Raw genomic sequence first — 18,032 nt, 5'->3', positions numbered from 1 at the left:
AGAGACAGGCCAAGAAAGCTGGTGAGAGGTAGAGAGAGAGGGCTAGAAAGCTGGTGAGAGAGTGAGAGAGACAGGGCAAGAAAACTGGTGAGAGAGAGAGAGACAGGGCTAGAAAGCTGCTGAGAGAGAGAGAGAGAGACAGGGCAAGAAAGCTGGTGAGAGGGAGAGAGAGAGGGCTAGAAAGCTGGTGAGACGGAGAGAGTGAGAGACAGGCCAAGAAAGCTGGTGAGAGACAGAGTGCGAGACAGGGCAAGAAAGCTGGTATTGAGAGAGAGAGAGACAGGGCAAGACAACTGGTGAGAGAGAGAGAGAGAGAGATAGAGACAGGGCAAGAAAGCAGGTGAGAGAAAGAGAGAGGGTCAGGGCAAGAAAGCTGGTGAGACAGAGAGAGAGACAAGGCAAGAAAGCTGGAGATAGAGCAGAGACAGAGAGACAGGGCAAGGAAGCTGGTGAGAGAGAAAGAGAGAGGGACAGGGCAAGAAAGCCGGAGAGAGAGAGAGAGTCAAGGCAAAAAAGCTGGTGAGAGAGAGAGAGAGAGAGAGGGAGAGACAGGGCAAGAAAGCCGTTGAGAGAGAGAGAGAGAGACAGGGCAAGAAAATTGGTGAGAGAGAGAGAGACAGAGCAAGAAAGCTGCTGAGAGAGAGAGAGGGAGACCGGGCAAGAAAGCTGGTGAGAGGGAGAGAGAGAGGGCAAGAAAGCTGGTGAGAGAGAGAGAGACAGGGCAAGAAAGCTGGTGAGAGAGAGAGAGAGAGGGCAAGAAAGCAGGTGAGAGAGAGAAAGAGAGACAGAGCAAGAAAGCTGGTGAGAGAGAGAGAGAGAGACAGGGCAAGAAAGCTGGTGAGAGAGTGAGAGAGAGAGAGAGGGAGAGACAGGGCAAGGAAGCTGGTGAGAGAGCGAGAGAGAGAGAGAGAGAGAGACAGGGCAAGAAAGCTGGTGAGAGAGAGAGAGACCGAGAGAGAGAGAGAGCTGGTTAGAGAGAGAGAGCGAGAGAGAGAGCGTAAGAGAGCTTGTGAGAGAGAGAGAGAGACAGGGCAATAAAGCTGGTGAGACAGAGAGAGAGACAGGCCAAGAAAGCTGGTGAGAGAGAGAGAGAGAGACAGGGCAAGAAAGATGGAGAGAGAGAGAGAGAGAGAGAGACACGGGAAGAAAGCTGGTGAGAGAGAGAGAGAGAGAGAGAGGGCAAGAAAGCTGGTGAGAGAGAGAGAGAGAGAGAAAGGGCAAGAAAGCTGGAGAGAGAGAGAGAGTCAAGTCAAAAAAGCTGGTGAGAGAGAGAGAGAGAGAGAGACAAGGCGAGAAAGCTGGTGAGAGAGAGAGAGAGAGAGACAGGGCAAGAAAGCTGGTGAGAGAGAGAGAGAGTGACAGGGTAGGAAAGCTGGTGAGAGAGAGAGAGAGGGACAGGGCAAGAAAGCTGGTGAGAGAGAGAGAGAGAAAGAGAGACAGGGCAAGAAAGCTGGTGAGAGAGAGAGAGAGGGAAGGGCAAGAAAGCTGGTGAGACAGAGAGAGAGACAGGGCAAGAAAGCTGTTGAGAGAGAGAGAGAGAGAGCGAGAGAGAGAGAGACAGGGTAATAAAGCTGGTGAGAGAGATAGGGACAGGGCAAGAAAGCTGGTGAGAGAGAGAGAGAAGGAGAGAGCAACAAAGCTGGAGAGAGAGAGAGAGTCAGGGCAAAATAACTGGTGAGAGAGAGAGAGAGATAGAGAGACAGGGCAAGTAAGCTGGTGAGAGAGAGAGAGACAGGGCAAGAAAGCTGGTGAGAGAGAGAGAGACAGGGCAAGAAAGCTGGTGAGAGAGAGAGAGAGAGACAGGGCAAGAAAACTGGTGATAAAGAGAGAGAGAGACAGGCCAAGAAAGCTGGTGATAGAGAGAGAGAGACAGGGCAAGAAAGCTGGAGAGAGAGAGAGAGAGAGACAGGGCAAGAAAGCTGGTGAGAGAGAGAGAGAGGGACTGGGCAAGAAAGCTGGAGAGAGAGAGAGAGTCAGGGCAAAATAACTGGTGAGAGAGAGAGAGAGATAGAGAGACAGGGCAAGTAAGCTGGTGAGAGAGAGAGAGACAGGGCAAGAAAGCTGGTGAGAGAGAGAAAGACAGGGCAAGAAAGCTGGTGAGAGAGAGAGAGAGAGACAGGGCAAGAAAACTGGTGATAAAGAGAGAGAGAGACAGGCCAAGAAAGCTGGTGATAGAGAGAGAGAGACAGGGCAAGAAAGCTGGAAAGAGAGAAAGAGAGAGACAGGGCAAGAAAGCTGGAGAGAGAGAGAGAGAGTCAAGGCAAAAAAGCTGTTGAGAGAGAGAGAGAGAGAGACAGGGCAAGAAGGCTGGTGAGAGAGAAGAGAGAGACACTGGGCAAGGAAGCTGGTGTGAGAGAGAGAGAGGGACAGGGCAAGAAAGCCGGAGAGAGAGAGAGAGAGAGAGAGAGGGAGATACAGGGCAAGAAAGGTGGTGAGAGAGAGAGAGAGAGACAAAGCAAGAAAGATGGTGAGAGATAGAGAGAGAGAGACAGGTCAAGAAAGATGGTGAGAGAGAGAGAGAGGAAGACAGGGCAAGAAAGCGGGTGGGAGAGAGAGAGTGAGACAGGGCAAGAAATCTGGTGAGAGAGAGATAGATAGGGTAAGGAAGCTGGTGAGAGAGAGAGAGAGACAGGGCAAGAAATCTGGTGAGAGAGAGAGACAGGGCAAGAAATCTGGTGAGAGACAGAGACAGGGCATGAAAGCTGGTGAGAGAGAGAGAGAGAGAGTGAGAGACAGGTCATGAAAGCTGGAAAGTGAGAGAGAGAGGGATAGGGCAAGAAAGCTGGAGAGAGAGAGAGAGTCAAGGCAAAAAAGCTGGTGAGAGAGAGAGAGAGAGAGGGAGAGACAGGGTAAGAAAGCTGGCGAGAGAGAGAGAGACAGGGCAAGAAAGTTGGTGAGAGAGAGAGAGAGAGGGCTAGAAAGCTGGTGAGAGAGCGAGAGAGAGATGGCAAGAGAGCTTATGAGAGAGAGAGAGAGAGACAGGGCAAGAATGTTTGTGAGAGAGAGAGAGAGACAGGCCAAGAAAGCTGGTGAGAGGTAGAGAGAGAGGGCTAGAAAGCTGGTGAGAGAGTGAGAGAGACAGGGCAAGAAAACTGGTGAGAGAGAGAGAGACAGGGCAAGACAACTGGTGAGAGAGAGAGAGAGAGAGAGAGAAAGGGCAAGAAAGCTGGTGAGAGGGAGAGAGAGAGGGCTAGAAAGCTGGTGAGACGGAGAGAGTGAGAGACAGGCCAAGAAAGCTGGTGAGAGAGAGAGTGCGAGACAGGGCAAGAAAGCTGGTATTGAGAGAGAGAGAGACAGGGCAAGACAACTGGTGAGAGAGAGAGAGAGAGATAGAGACAGGGCAAGAAAGCAGGTGAGAGAAAGAGAGAGGGTCAGGGCAAGAAAGCTGGTGAGACAGAGAGAGAGAGAAGGCAAGAAAGCTGGAGATAGAGCAGAGACAGAGAGACAGGGCAAGGAAGCTGGTGAGAGAGAAAGAGAGAGGGACAGGGCAAGAAAGCCGGAGAGAGAGAGAGAGTCAAGGCAAAAAAGCTGGTGAGAGAGAGAGAGAGAGAGAGGGAGAGACAGGGCAAGAAAGCCGTTGAGAGAGAGAGAGTGAGACAGGGCAAGAAAACTGGTGAGAGAGAGAGAGACAGAGCAAGAAAGCTGCTGAGAGAGAGAGAGGGAGACCGGGCAAAAAAACTGGTGAGAGGGAGAGAGAGAGGGCAAGAAAGCTGGTGAGAGAGAGAGAGAGAGACAGGGCAAGAAAGCTGGTGAGAGAGAGAGAGAGAGGGCAAGAAAGCAGGTGAGAGAGAGAAAGAGAGACAGAGCAAGAAAGCTGGTGAGAGAGAGAGAGAGAGAGAGAGGGAGAGACAGGGCAAGGAAGCTGGTGAGAGAGAGAGAGATCGAGAGAGAGAGAGAGCTGGTTAGAGAGAGAGAGCGAGAGAGAGAGCGTAAGAGAGCTTGTGAGAGAGAGAGAGAGAGACAGGGCAATAAAGCTGGTGAGACAGAGAGAGAGACAGGCCAAGAAAGCTGGTGAGAGAGAGAGAGAGAGACAGGGCAAGAAAGATGGAGAGAGAGAGAGAGAGAGAGAGACACGGCAAGAAAGCTGGTGAGAGAGAGAGAGAGAGAGAGAGAGACAGGGCAAGAAAGCTGGTGAGAGAGAGAGAGAGAGAGACATGTCAAGAAAGCTGGTGAGAGAGAGAGAGAGAGAGACAGGGCAAGAAAGCTGGAGAGAGAGAGAGAGTCAAGGCAAAAATGCTGGTGAGAGAGGGAGACAGGGCAAGAAAGCTGGTGAGAGAGAGAGAGACAGAGAGACAGGGCAAGAAAGCTAGTGAGAGAGAGAGAGAGAGAGAGTGGAAGAGAGCTGGTGAGAGAGAGAGAGCGAGAGAGAGAGTGCAAGAGAGCTTGGGAGTAAGAGAGAGAGAGAGAGAGAGACAGGGCAAGAAGGTTGGTGAGAGAGAGAGAGACAGGGCATGAAAGCTGGTGAGAGAGAGAGAGAGAGTGACAAGGCAAGAAAGCTGGTGAGAGAGAGAGAGAGAGGGGGGAAGAGAGCTGGTGAGAGAGAGAGAGTGAGAGAGATAGCGCAAGAGAGCTTGTGAGAGAGAGAGAGAGAGAGAGAGACAGGGCAAGAATGTTGGTGAGTGAGAGAGAGAGAGAGAGAGGGGAAGAGAGCTGGTGAGAGAGAGAGAGCGAGAGAGAGAGGACAAGAGAGCTTGTGAGAGAGAGAGAGAGAGAGAGACAGGGCATGAAAGCTGGTGAGAGAGAGAGAGAGCGACAGGGCAAGAAAGCTGGTGAGAGAGAGAAAGAGAGACAGGGCAAGAAAGAAAGTGAGAGAAAGGGAGGGACAGGGCAAGAAAGCTGGTGAGAGAGAGAGAGAGACAGGGCAAGAAAACTGGAGAGAGAGAGAGAGAGAGACAGGTCAAGAAAACTGGTGAGAGAGAGAGAGACAGGGCAAGAAAGCTGGTGAGAGAGAGAGAGACAGGGCAAGAAAGTTGGTGAGGGAGAGAGAGAGAGACAGGGCAAGAAAGCTGGTGAGAGAGAGAGAGAAAGAGACAGGGCAAGAAAGTTGGTGAGAGAGAGAGAGACAGGGCAAGAAAGCTGGTGAGAGAGAGAGATAGAAACTGGGCAAGAAAGCTGGTGAGAGAGAGAGAGAGACAGGGCAAGAAAGCTGGTGAGAGACAGAGAGAGGGACAGGGCAAGAAAGCTGGAGAGAGATAGAGAGAGAGACAGGGCAAGAAAGCTGGTGAGAGAGAGAGAGAGAGACAGGGCAAGAAAGCTGGAGAGAGAGAGAGAGTCAAGTCAAAAAAGCTGGTGAGAGAGAGAGAGAGAGAGACAGGGCAAGAAAGCTGGTGAGAGAGAGAGAGAGAGAGACAGGGCAAGAAAGCTGGTGAGAGAGAGAGAGAGTGACAGGGCAAGAAAGCTGTTGAGAGAGAGAGAGAGTGACAGGGTAGGAAAGCTGGTGAGAGGGAGAGAGAGGGACAGGGCAAGAAAGCTGGTGAGAGAGAGAGAGAGAGAGAGAGACAGGGCAAGAAAGCTGGTGAGAGAGAGAGAGAGGGACAGGGCAAGAAAGCTGGTGAGACAGAGAGAGAGACAGGGCAAGAAAGCTGTTGAGAGAGAGAGAGAGAGAGAGAGAGGGTGAGACAGGTCAAGAAAGCTGGTGAGAGAGAGAGAGAGCGAGAGAGAGAGAGACAGGGTAATAAAGCTGGTGAGAGAGATAGGGACAGGGCAAGAAAGCTGGTGAGAGAGAGAGTGAAGGAGAGAGCAACAAAGCTGGAGAGAGAGAGAGAGTCAGGGCAAAAACACTGGTGAGAGAGAGAGAGAGATAGAGAGACAGGGCCAGTAAGCTGGTGAGAGAGAGAGAGACAGGGCAAGAAAGCTGGTGAGAGAGAGAGAGACAGGGCAAGAAAGCTGGTGAGAGAGAGAGAGAGGGACTGGGCAAGAAAACTGGTGATAAAGAGAGAGAGAGAGACAGGCCAAGAAAACTGGTGATAGAGAGAGAGAGACAGGGCATGAAAGCTGGAGAGAGAGAGAGAGAGAGACAGGGCAAGAAAGCTGGTGAGAGAGAGAGAGAGACAGGGCAAAAAAGCTGTTGAGAGAGAGAGAGAGAGAGAGACAGGGCAAGAAAGCTGGTGAGAGAGAAGAGAGAGACACTGGGCAAGAAAGCTGGTGAGAGTGAGAGAGAGAGAGGCAGGGCAAGAAAGCTGGTGAGAGAGAGAGAGAGAGGGACAGGGCAAGAAAGCTGGTCAGAGGGAGAGAGAGAGAGACAGGGCAAGAATGCTGGTGAGAGGGAGAGAGAGAGAGACAGGCCAAGAAAGCTGGTGATAGAGAGAGAGACAGGACAAGAAAGCTGGTGAGATAGAGAGAGAGAGGGAGAGGGCAAGAAAGCTCGTGAGAGGGAGAGAGAGAGAGACAGGTCAGGAAAGCTGGTGATAGAGAGAGAGACAGGGCATGAAAGCTGGTGAGATAGAGGGAGAGACAGGGCAAGAAACCTGGAGAGAGAGAGAGAGTCAAGGCAAAAAAGCTGTTGAGAGAGAGAGAGAGAGAGAAATGCAGGGCAAGAAAGCTGGTGAGAGAGAGAGAGAGAGATTGGGCAAGAAAGCTGGTGAGAGAGACAGAGAGAGAGACAGGGCAAGAAAGCTGCTAAGAGAGAGAGAGAGGCAGGGCAAGAAAGCTGGTGAGAGAGAGAGAGAGAGAGACAGGGCAAGAAAGCTGGTGAGAGAGCGAGAGAGAGAGAGAGGGAGAGACAGGGCAAGAAAGCTGGTGAGAGAGAGAGAGAGATCGAGAGAGAGAGAGAGCTGGTTACAGAGAGAGAGCGAGAGAGAGAGCGCTAGAGAGCTTGTGAGAGAGAGAGAGACAGACAGGGCAAGAAAGTTGGTGAGAGAGAGAGAGACAGGGCAAGAAAGCTTGTGAGCGAGAGAGAGAGGGACAGGGCAAGAAAGCTGGTTAGACAGAGAGTGAGACAGGGCAAGAAAGCTGGTGAGAGAGAGAGATTGGTACAGGGCAAGAAAGCTGGAGAGAGAGAGAGAGTCAAGGCATAAAAGCTGGTGAGAGAGAGAGAGAGAGAGAGGGAGAGACAGGGCAAGAAAGCTGGTGAGAGAGAGAGAGAGGTACAGGGCTAAAAAGCTGGAGAGAGAGAGAGAGTCAAGGCAAAAAAGATGGTGAGAGAGAGAGAGAGAGAAAGGGAGAGACAGGGCAAGAAAGCTGGTGAGAGAGAGAGAGACAGGGCAAGAAAGCTGGTGAGAGAGAGAGAGACAGGGCAAGAAAGCAGGTGGGAGGGAAGAGAGACAGGGCAAGAAATCTGGTGAGAGAGAGAGGGACAGGGCAAGGAAGCTGGTGAGAGAGAGAGTGAGAGACAGGGCAAGAAAGCGGGTGAGAGAGATAGAGAGAAAGGGCAAGAAATCTGGTGAGAGAGAGAGACAGGGCAAGACAGCTGGTGAGAGAGAGAGGGAGAGAGAGAGTGAAAAACAGGTCATGAAAGCTGGAAAGTAAGAGAGAGAGGGACAGGGCAAGAAAGCTGGAAAGAGAGAGAGAGTCAAGGCAAAAAGCTGGTGAGAGAGAGAGAGAGAGAGAGATGGAGAGACAGGGCAAGAAAGCTGGTGAGAGAGAGAGACAGGGCAAGAACGTTGGTGAGAGAGATAGAGAAAGGGCAAGAAAGCTTGTGAGAGAGAGAGATAGACAGGCCAAGAAAGCTGGTGAGAGGGAGAGAGAGAGAGGGCTAGAAAGCTGTTGAGAGAGAGAGACACAGGGCAAGAAAGCTGGTGAGAGAGAGAGAGAGACAGGGCAAAAAAACTGGTGAGAGAGAGAGAGACAGAGCAGTGAAAACTGTTGAGAGAGAGAGAGACAGGGCAAGAAAACTGGTGAGAGAGAGAGAGACCGGGCAAGAAAGCTGGTGAGAGAGAGAAAGGGAGACAGGGCAAGAAAGCTGGTGAGAGGGAGAGAGAGAGGGCTAGAAAGCTGGTGAGACAGAGAGAGTGAGAGACAGGGCAAGAAAGCTGGTGAGAGAGAGATAGAGAGACAGGGCAAGAAAGCTGGTGAGAGAGAGGGAGAGACAGGGCAAGACAACTGGTGAGAGAGAGAGAGAGAGAGAGAGTGACAGGGCAAGAGAGTTGATGAGAGAGAGAGAGAGACTAGTCAAGAAAGCTGGTGAAAGAGAGAGAGGGAAAGGGCAAGAAAGCTGGTGAGAGAGAGAGAGACATGGCAAGAAAGCTGGTGTGAGAGAGAGAGACAGGGCAAGAAAGCTGGTGAGAGAGAGAGAGAGCGAGACAGGGCAAGAAAGCTGTTGAGAGAGAGAGAGAGCGACAGGGCATGAACGCTGGTGAGAGAGACATAGAGACAGGGCAAGAATACTGTTGAGAGAGAGAGAGAGAGACAGGGCAAGAAAGCTGGTGAGATAGAGAGAGAGAGAGAGTGCCAGAAAGCAGGTGAGAGAGAGAGAGAGATACAGGGCAAGAAAGCTGGTGAGAGAGAGAGAGAGAGACAGGGCAAGAAAGCTGGTGAGAGAGAGAGAGAGAGACAGGGCAAGAAAGCTGGAGAGAGAGAGAGAGACAGGGCAAGAAAGCAGGTGGGAGGGAAGAGAGACAGGGCAAGAAATCTGGTGAGAGAGAGAGGGACAGGGCAAGGAAGCTGGTGAGAGAGAGAGTGAGAGACAGGGCAAGAAAGCGGGTGAGAGAGATAGAGAGAAAGGGCAAGAAATCTGGTGAGAGAGAGAGACAGGGCAAGACAGCTGGTGAGAGAGAGAGGGAGAGAGAGAGTGAAAAACAGGTCATGAAAGCTGGAAAGTAAGAGAGAGAGGGACAGGGCAAGAAAGCTGGAGAGAGAGAGAGAGTCAAGGCAAAAAAGCTGGTGAGAGAGAGAGAGAGAGATGGAGAGACAGGGCAAGAAAGCTGGTGAGAGAGAGAGACAGGGCAAGAACGTTGGTGAGAGAGATATAGAAAGGGCAAGAAAGCTTGTGAGAGAGAGAGATAGACAGGCCAAGAAAGCTGGTGAGAGGGAGAGAGAGAGAGGGCTAGAAAGCTGTTGAGAGAGAGAGACACAGGGCAAGAAAGCTGGTGAGAGAGAGAGAGAGACAGGGCAAAAAAACTGGTGAGAGAGAGAGAGACAGAGCAGTGAAAGCTGTTGAGAGAGAGAGAGACAGGGCAAGAAAACTGGTGAGAGAGAGAGAGACCGGGCAAGAAAGCTGGTGAGAGAGAGAAAGGGAGACAGGGCAAGAAAGCTGGTGAGAGGGAGAGAGAGAGGGCTAGAAAGCTGGTGAGACAGAGAGAGTGAGAGACAGGGCAAGAAAGCTGGTGAGAGAGAGATAGAGAGACAGGGCAAGAAAGCTGGTGAGAGAGAGGGAGAGACAGGGCAAGACAACTGGTGAGAGAGAGAGAGAGAGAGAGAGTGACAGGGCAAGAGAGTTGATGAGAGAGAGAGAGAGACTAGTCAAGAAAGCTGGTGAAAGAGAGAGAGGGAAAGGGCAAGAAAGCTGGTGAGAGAGAGAGAGACATGGCAAGAAAGCTGGTGTGAGAGAGAGAGACAGGGCAAGAAAGCTGGTGAGAGAGAGAGAGCGAGACAGGGCAAGAAAGCTGTTGAGAGAGAGAGAGAGAGACAGGGCATGAACGCTGGTGAGAGAGACATAGAGACAGGGCAAGAATACTGTTGAGAGAGAGAGAGAGAGACAGGGCAAGAAAGCTGGTGAGATAGAGAGAGAGAGAGACATGGCAAGAAAGCTGGTGAGAGAGAGAGAGAGAGACAGGGCAAGAAAGCTGGTGAGAGAGAGAGAGAGATACAGGGCAAGAAAGCTGGTGAGAGAGAGAGAGAGAGACAGGGCAAGAAAGCTGGTGAGAGAGAGAGAGAGAGACAGGGCAAGAAAGCTGGTGAGAGAGAGAGAGAGAGACAGGGCAAGAATGCTGGTGAGAGAGAGAGAGAGAGACAGGGCAAGAAAGCTAGTGAGAGAGAGAGAGACAGACAGGGCATGAAAGATGGTGAGAGGGAGAGAGAGAGAGAGCGAGAGACATGGCAAGAAAGCTGATGATAAAGTGAGAGAAACAGGGTAAGAAAGCTGGTGAGAGAGAGAGAGAGTGACAGGGCAAGAAAGCTGGTGAGAGAGAGGGAGAGACAGGGCAAGAGAGACGTTGAGAGAGAGAGAGAGAGAGAGACAGGGCAAGAAAGCTGATGAGAGAGAGAGAGAGACAGGGCAAGAAAGCTGGTGAGAGAGAGAGAGAGAAAGGGCAAGAAAGCTGATGAGAGAGAGAGAGAGAGAGACAGGGCAAGAAAGCTGGTGAGAGAGTGAGAGAGAGAGAGAGACATGGCAAGAAAGCTGGTGATAAAGTGAGAGAAACAGGGTAAGAAAGCTGGTGAGAGAGAGAGAGAGTGACAGGGCAAGAACGCTGGTGAGAGAGAGGGAGAGACAGGGCAAGAAAGACGGTGAGAGAGAGAGAGAGAGAGACAGGGCATGACAGCTGGTGAGAGAGAGAGAGAGACAGGGCAAGAAAGCTGGTGAAAGAGAGAGAGACTGGGCAAGAATGCTCGTGAGAGAGAGAGAGAGAGAGAGAGGACAAGAAAGCAGGTCAGAGAGAGAGAGAGAGACAGGGCAAGAGAGCTGGTAGAGAGAGAGAGACAGCGCAAGAAAGCTGGTGAGAGAGAGAGTGAGAGAGAGAGATAGGGCAAGAAAGCTGGTGAGAGAGAGAGAGAGAGAGAGATACAGGGCAAGAGAGTTGGTGAGAGACAGAGAGACAGGGCAAGAAAGCTGGTGAAGAGCGAGAGAGAGAGACAGGGCAAGGAAGCTGGTTAGAGAGAGAGAGAGAATGAGAGAGAGACAAGGCAATAAAGCTGGTGAGAGAGAGAGACACAGGGCAAGAAAGCTGGTGAGAGAGAGAGAGAGAGAGAGAGAGACAGGGCAAGAAAGCTGTTGAGAGAGAGAGAGTGAGAGAGACAGAGCAAGAAAGCTGGTGAGAGAGAGAGAGAGAGAGAGAGAGACAGGGCAAGAAAGCTGATGAGAGGGAGGGAGAGAGACAGGGCACGAAAGCTGGTGAGAGTGAGAGAGAGAGAGACAGGGCAAGAAAGCACGTGAGAGAGAGAGAGAGAGAGACAGGGCAAGAAAGCTGGCGAGAGAGAGAGAGCGAGACAGGGCAAGAAAGCTGTTGAGAGAGAGAGAGAGCGACAGGGCATGAACGCTGGTGAGAGAGACATAGAGACAGGGCAAGAATACTGTTGAGAGAGAGAGAGAGAGACAGGGCAAGAAAGCTGGTGAGATAGAGAGAGAGAGAGAGTGCCAGAAAGCAGGTGAGAGAGAGAGAGAGATACAGGGCAAGAAAGCTGGTGAGAGAGAGAGAGAGAGACAGGGCAAGAAAGCTGGTGAGAGAGAGAGAGAGAGACAGGGCAAGAAAGCTGGTGAGAGAGAGAGAGAGAGACAGGGCAAGAATGCTGGTGAGAGAGAGAGAGAGAGACAGGGCAAGAAAGCTAGTGAGAGAGAGAGAGACAGACAGGGCATGAAAGATGGTGAGAGGGAGAGAGAGAGAGAGAGAGAGAAAGGGCAAGAAAGCTGGTGAGAGAGAGAGAGACAGAGAGAGATACAGGGCAAGAAAGCTGGTGAGTGAGAGACAGAGAAACAGGGCAAGAAAGCTGGTGAGAGAGAGAGAGAGAGACAGGGCAAGAAAGCTGGTGAGAGGGAGAGAGAGAGGACTAGAAAGCTGGCGAGACAGAGAGAGAGAGAGACAGGGCAAGAAAGCTGGTGAGAGAGAGAGATGGAGAGAGAGAGACAGGGCAAGAATTTTGGTGAGAGAGAGAGAGAGAGAGAGAGACAGAGCAAGAAAGCTGGTGGGTGAGAGAGAGAGAGAGACAGGGCCACAACGCTGTTGAGAGAGAGAGAAAGAGACAGGGCAAGAAAGCTGGTGAGAGAGAGAGAGAGAGAGAGACAGGGCAAGATTGCTGGTGAGAGAGAGAGAGAGACAGGGTAAGAAAGCTGGTGAGAGAGAGAGAGAGTCAGGGCAAGAAAGCTGGTGAGAGAGAGAGAGAGACAGGGCAAGAAAGCTGGTGAGAGAGAGAGAGAGGGAGAGACAGGGCAAGAAAGATGTTGAGAGAGAGAGAGACAGGGCAAGAAAGCTGGTGAGAGAGAGAGAGAGAGAGACAGGGCAAGAAAGCAGGTGAGAGAGAGAGAGAGAGAGACAGGGCAAGAAGGCCGGTGAGAGAGAGAGAGAGACAGGGCAAGATAGCTGGTGAGAGAGAGAGAGACAGGGCAAGAAAGCTGGTGAGAGAGAGAGAGAGAGAGACAGGGCAAGAAAGCTGGTGAGAGAGAGAGAGTGCGAGACACGGCAAGAAAGCTGGTGAGAGAGAGAGAGAGAGAGACAGGGCAAGAAAGCCGGTGATAGAGAGAGAGAGACAGGGCATGAAAGCTTTTTAGAGAGAGAGAGTGAGAGAGAGAGAGAGAGAGAGAAGGGCAAGAAAGCAGGTGAGTGAGAGAGAGTGAGAGAGACAGGGCAAGAAAGCTGGTGAGAGAGAGAGAGAGAGTGAGAGACAGGGCAATAACGCTGGTGAGAGAGAGAGACACAGGGCAAGAAAGCTGGTGAGAGAGAGAGAGAGAGTGAGAGAGAGACAAGGCAAGAAAGCTGGTGAGAGAGAGAGAGACAGTGTAAGAAAGCTGGTGAGAGAGAGAGAGTGAGAGAGACAGGGCAAGAAAGCTGGTGAGAGAGAGAGAGAGAGACAGGGCAAGAAAGCTGGTGAGAGAGAGAGAGAGAGTGACAGGGCAAGAAAGCTGGTGAGAGAGAGAGAGAGAGAGACAGGGCAAGAAAGCTGGTGAGAGAGAGAGAGTGAGAGAGACAGAGCAAGAAAGCTGGTGAGAGAGAGAGAGAGAGAGAGAGAGACAGGGCAAGGAAGCTGGTGAGAGGGAGAGAGAGAGACAGGGCACGAAAGCTGGTGAGAGAGAGAGAGAGAGAGAGACAGGGCAAGAAAGCACGTGAGATAGAGAGAGAGAGAGACCGGGCAACAAAGCTGGTGAGAGAGAGAGAGAGACAGGGCAAAGAAAGCTGATGAGAGAGAGAGAGAGACAGCGCAAGAAAGCTGGTGAGAGAGAGAGTGAGAGAGAGAGATAGGGCAAGAAAGCTGGTGAGAGAGAGAGAGAGAGAGATACAGGGCAATAGAGTTGGTGAGAGACAGAGAGACAGGGCAAGGAAGCTGGTGAGGGAGAGAGACACAGGGCAAGAAAGCTGGTGAGAGAGAGAGAGAGAGAGAGAGACAGGGCAAGAAAGCTGTTGAGAGAGAGAGAGTGAGAAAGACAGAGCAAGAAAGCTGGTGAGAGAGAGAGAGAGAGAGAGACAGGGCAAGAAAGCACGTGAGAGAGAGAGAGAGAGAGAGAGACCGGGCAAGAAAGCATGTGAGAGAGAATGCGAGAGACAGGGCAAGAAAGCTGGTGAGAGAGATAGAGACAGGGCAAGAAAGCTGGTGAGAGAGAGAGAGAGAGAGACATGGCAAGAAAGCTGATGATAAAGTGAGAGAAACAGGGTAAGAAAGCTGGTGAGAGAGAGAGAGAGTGACAGGGCAAGAAAGCTGGTGAGAGAGAGGGAGAGACAGGGCAAGAGAGACGTTGAGAGAGAGAGAGAGAGAGAGACAGGGCAAGAAAGCTGATGAGGAGAGAGAGAGAGACAGGGCAAGAAAGCTGGTGAGAGAGAGAGAGAGAAAGGGCAAGAAAGCTGATGAGAGAGAGAGAGAGAGAGACAGGGCAAGAAAGCTGGTGAGAGAGTGAGAGAGAGAGAGAGACATGGCAAGAAAGCTGGTGATAAAGTGAGAGAAACAGGGTAAGAAAGCTGGTGAGAGAGAGAGAGAGTGACAGGGCAAGAACGCTGGTGAGAGAGAGGGAGAGACAGGGCAAGAAAGACGGTGAGAGAGAGAGAGAGAGAGACAGGGCATGACAGCTGGTGAGAGAGAGAGAGAGACAGGGCAAGAAAGCTGGTGAAAGAGAGAGAGACTGGGCAAGAATGCTCGTGAGAGAGAGAGAGAGAGAGAGAGGACAAGAAAGCAGGTCAGAGAGAGAGAGAGAGACAGGGCAAGAGAGCTGGTAGAGAGAGAGAGACAGCGCAAGAAAGCTGGTGAGAGAGAGAGTGAGAGAGAGAGATAGGGCAAGAAAGCTGGTGAGAGAGAGAGAGAGAGAGAGATACAGGGCAAGAGAGTTGGTGAGAGACAGAGAGACAGGGCAAGAAAGCTGGTGAAGAGCGAGAGAGAGAGACAGGGCAAGGAAGCTGGTTAGAGAGAGAGAGAGAGAATGAGAGAGAGACAAGGCAATAAAGCTGGTGAGAGAGAGAGACACAGGGCAAGAAAGCTGGTGAGAGAGAGAGAGAGAGAGAGAGAGACAGGGCAAGAAAGCTGTTGAGAGAGAGAGAGTGAGAGAGACAGAGCAAGAAAGCTGGTGAGAGAGAGAGAGAGAGAGAGAGAGACAGGGCAAGAAAGCTGATGAGAGGGAGGGAGAGAGACAGGGCACGAAAGCTGGTGAGAGTGAGAGAGAGAGAGACAGGGCAAGAAAGCACGTGAGAGAGAGAGAGAGAGAGACAGGGCAAGAAAGCTGGCGAGAGAGAGAGAGAGAGAGAGACATGGCAAGAAAGCTGGTGATAAAGAGAGAGAAACAGGGTAAGAATGCTGGTGAGAGAGAGAGAGAGAGAGAGAGAGACAGGGCATGACAGCTGGCGAGAGAGAGAGAGACTGGGCAAGAATGCTGGTGAGAGAGAGAGAGAGACAGGACAAGAAAGCAGGTGAGAGAGAGAGAGAGAGAGAGAGAAAGGGCATGAAAGCTGGTGAGAGAGAGATAGAAAGACAGGGCCAGAAAGCTGGAGAGAGAGAGAGAGAGAAAGGGCAAGAAAGCTTGTGAGAGAGAGAGAGAGACAGGGCAAGAAAGCTGGTGAGAGAGAGAGAGAGAGTGAGACAGGGCAAGAAAGCTGGTGAGAGAGAGGGAGAGACAGGGCAAGAATACTGGTGAGAGAGAGAGAGACAGGGCAAGAAAGCTGGTGCGAGAGAGACAGGGCAAGAATACTGGTGAGAGAGATAGAGACAGGGCAAGAAAGCTGGTGAGAGAGAGAGAGAGAGAGAGAGAGACAGGGCAAGAAAGCTGGTACGAGAGAGAGGGAGAGACTGGGCTAGACAGCTGGTGAGAGAGAGAGAGAGAGAGACAGGGCAAGAAAGCTGCTGATAGAGAGAGAAGGAGAGACAGGGCAAGAATGCTGGTGAGAGAGAGAGAGAGAGGGCAAGAAAGATGGTGAGAGAGAGAGAGAGAGAGATAGTGCAAGAAAGCTGGTGAGAGAGAGAGAGAGACAGGACAAGAAAGCCGGTGAGAGAGAGAGAGACAGGGCATGGAAGCTGGTGAGAGAGAGAATCGGAGAGAGGCAGGACAATAAAGCTGCTGAGAGAGTAAGCGAGAGAGAGAGGGCAAGAACGCTGGTGAGAGAGAGAGAGAGAGAGAGAGACAGGGCAAGAACGCTGGTGAGATAGAGAGAGTGGGACAGGGCAAGAAAGCTGTAGAGAGAGAGAGAGTCAAGGCAAAAAAGCTGGTGAGAGAGAGAGAGAGAGAGAGAGGGAGTGACAGGGCATGAAAGCTCATGAGAGAGAGAGAGAGACAGGCTAGAAAGCTGGTGAGAGAAAGAGAGAGACAGGGTAATAAAGCCGGTGAGAGAGAGAGAGACAGGGCAAGAAAGCTGGTGAGAGAGAGAGAGTGCGAGACACGGCAAGAAAGCTGGTGAGAGAGAGAGAGAGAGAGACAGGGCAAGAAAGCCGGTGATAGAGAGAGAGAGACAGGGCATGAAAGCTTTTTAGAGAGAGAGAGTGAGAGAGAGAGAGAGAGAGAGAAGGGCAAGAAAGCTGGTGAGTGAGAGAGAGTGAGAGAGACAGGGCAAGAAAGCTGGTGAGAGAGAGAGAGAGAGTGAGAGACAGGGCAATAACGCTGGTGAGAGAGAGAGACACAGGGCAAGAAAGCTGGTGAGAGAGAGAGAGAGAGTGAGAGAGAGACAAGGCAAGAAAGCTGGTGAGAGAGAGAGAGACAGTGTAAGAAAGCTGGTGAGAGAGAGAGAGTGAGAGAGACAGGGCAAGAAAGCTGGTGAGAGAGAGAGAGAGAGACAGGGCAAGAAAGCTGGTGAGAGAGAGAGAGAGAGTGACAGGGCAAGAAAGCTGGTGAGAGAGAGAGAGAGAGAGACAGGGCAAGAAAGCTGGTGAGAGAGAGAGAGTGAGAGAGACAGAGCAAGAAAGCTGGTGAGAGAGAGAGAGAGAGAGAGAGAGAGAGAGGGCAAGGAAGCTGGTGAGAGGGAGAGAGAGAGACAGGGCACGAAAGCTGGTGAGAGAGAGAGAGAGAGAGAGACAGGGCAAGAAAAGCACGTGAGATAGAGAGAGAGAGAGACCGGGCAACAAAGCTGGTGAGAGAGAGAGAGAGACAGGGCAAAGAAAGCTGATGAGAGAGAGAGAGAGACAGCGCAAGAAAGCTGGTGAGAGAGAGAGTGAGAGAGAGAGATAGGGCAAGAAAGCTGGTGAGAGAGAGAGAGAGAGAGATACAGGGCAATAGAGTTGGTGAGAGACAGAGAGACAGGGCAAGGAAGCTGGTGAGGGAGAGAGACACAGGGCAAGAAAGCTGGTGAGAGAGAGAGAGAGAGAGAGAGACAGGGCAAGAAAGCTGTTGAGAGAGAGAGAGTGAGAAAGACAGAGCAAGAAAGCTGGTGAGAGAGAGAGAGAGAGAGAGAGAGAGACAGGGCAAGAAAGCACGTGAGAGAGAGAGAGAGAGAGAGAGACCGGGCAAGAAAACATGTGAGAGAGAATGCGAGAGACAGGGCAAGAAAGCTGGTGAGAGAGAGAGAGACAGGGCAAGAAAGCTGGTGAGAGAGAGAGAGAGAGAGAGACATGGCAAGAAAGCTGATGATAAAGTGAGAGAAACAGGGTAAGAAAGCTGGTGAGAGAGAGAGAGAGTGACAGGGCAAGAAAGCTGGTGAGAGAGAGGGAGAGACAGGGCAAGAGAGACGTTGAGAGAGAGAGAGAGAGAGAGACAGGGCAAGAAAGCTGATGAGAGAGAGAGAGAGAGACAGGGCAAGAAAGCTGGTGAGAGAGAGAGAGAGAAAGGGCAAGAAAGCTGATGAGAGAGAGAGAGAGAGAGACAGGGCAAGAAAGCTGGTGAGAGAGTGAGAGAGAGAGAGAGACATGGCAAGAAAGCTGGTGATAAAGTGAGAGAAACAGGGTAAGAAAGCTGGTGAGAGAGAGAGAGAGTGACAGGGCAAGAACGCTGGTGAGAGAATGGGAGAGACAGGGCAAGAAAGACGGTGAGAGAGAGAGAGAGAGAGACAGGGCATGACAGCTGGTGAGAGAGAGAGAGAGACAGGGCAAGAAAGCTGGTGAAAGAGAGAGAGACTGGGCAAGAATGCTCGTGAGAGAGAGAGAGAGAGAGAGAGAGGACAAGAAAGCAGGTCAGAGAGAGAGAGAGAGACAGGGCAAGAGAGCTGGTAGAGATAGAGAGACAGCGCAAGAAAGCTGGTGAGAGAGAGAGTGAGAGAGAGAGATAGGGCAAGAAAGCTGGTGAGAGAGAGAGAGAGAGAGAGATACAGGGCAAGAGAGTTGGTGAGAGACAGAGAGACAGGGCAAGAAAGCTGGTGAAGAGCGAGAGAGAGAGACAGGGCAAGGAAGCTGGTTAGAGAGAGAGAGAGAATGAGAGAGAGACAAGGCAATAAAGCTGGTGAGAGAGAGAGACACAGGGCAAGAAAGCTGGTGAGAGAGAGACAGAGAGAGAGAGAGAGACAGGGCAAGAAAGCTGTTGAGAGAGAGAGAGTGAGAGAGACAGAGCAAGAAAGCTGGTGAGAGAGAGAGAGAGAGAGAGAGAGACAGGGCAAGAAAGCTGATGAGAGGGAGGGAGAGAGACAGGGCACGAAAGCTGGTGAGAGTGAGAGAGAGAGAGACAGGGCAAGAAAGCACGTGAGAGAGAGAGAGAGAGAGACAGGGCAAGAAAGCTGGCGAGAGAGAGAGAGAGAGAGAGACATGGCAAGAAAGCTGGTGATAAAGAGAGAGAAACAGGGTAAGAATGCTGGTGAGAGAGAGAGAGAGAGAGAGACAGGGCATGACAGCTG

Source organism: Cetorhinus maximus, unplaced genomic scaffold (assembly GCF_964194155.1).
Source record: "Cetorhinus maximus unplaced genomic scaffold, sCetMax3.hap1.1 HAP1_SCAFFOLD_96, whole genome shotgun sequence".
Classification (NCBI taxonomy): Eukaryota; Metazoa; Chordata; class Chondrichthyes; order Lamniformes; family Cetorhinidae; genus Cetorhinus; species Cetorhinus maximus.
The sequence above is the reverse complement of the archived record's forward strand: the minus strand, read 5'-3'. Positions refer to the sequence as shown.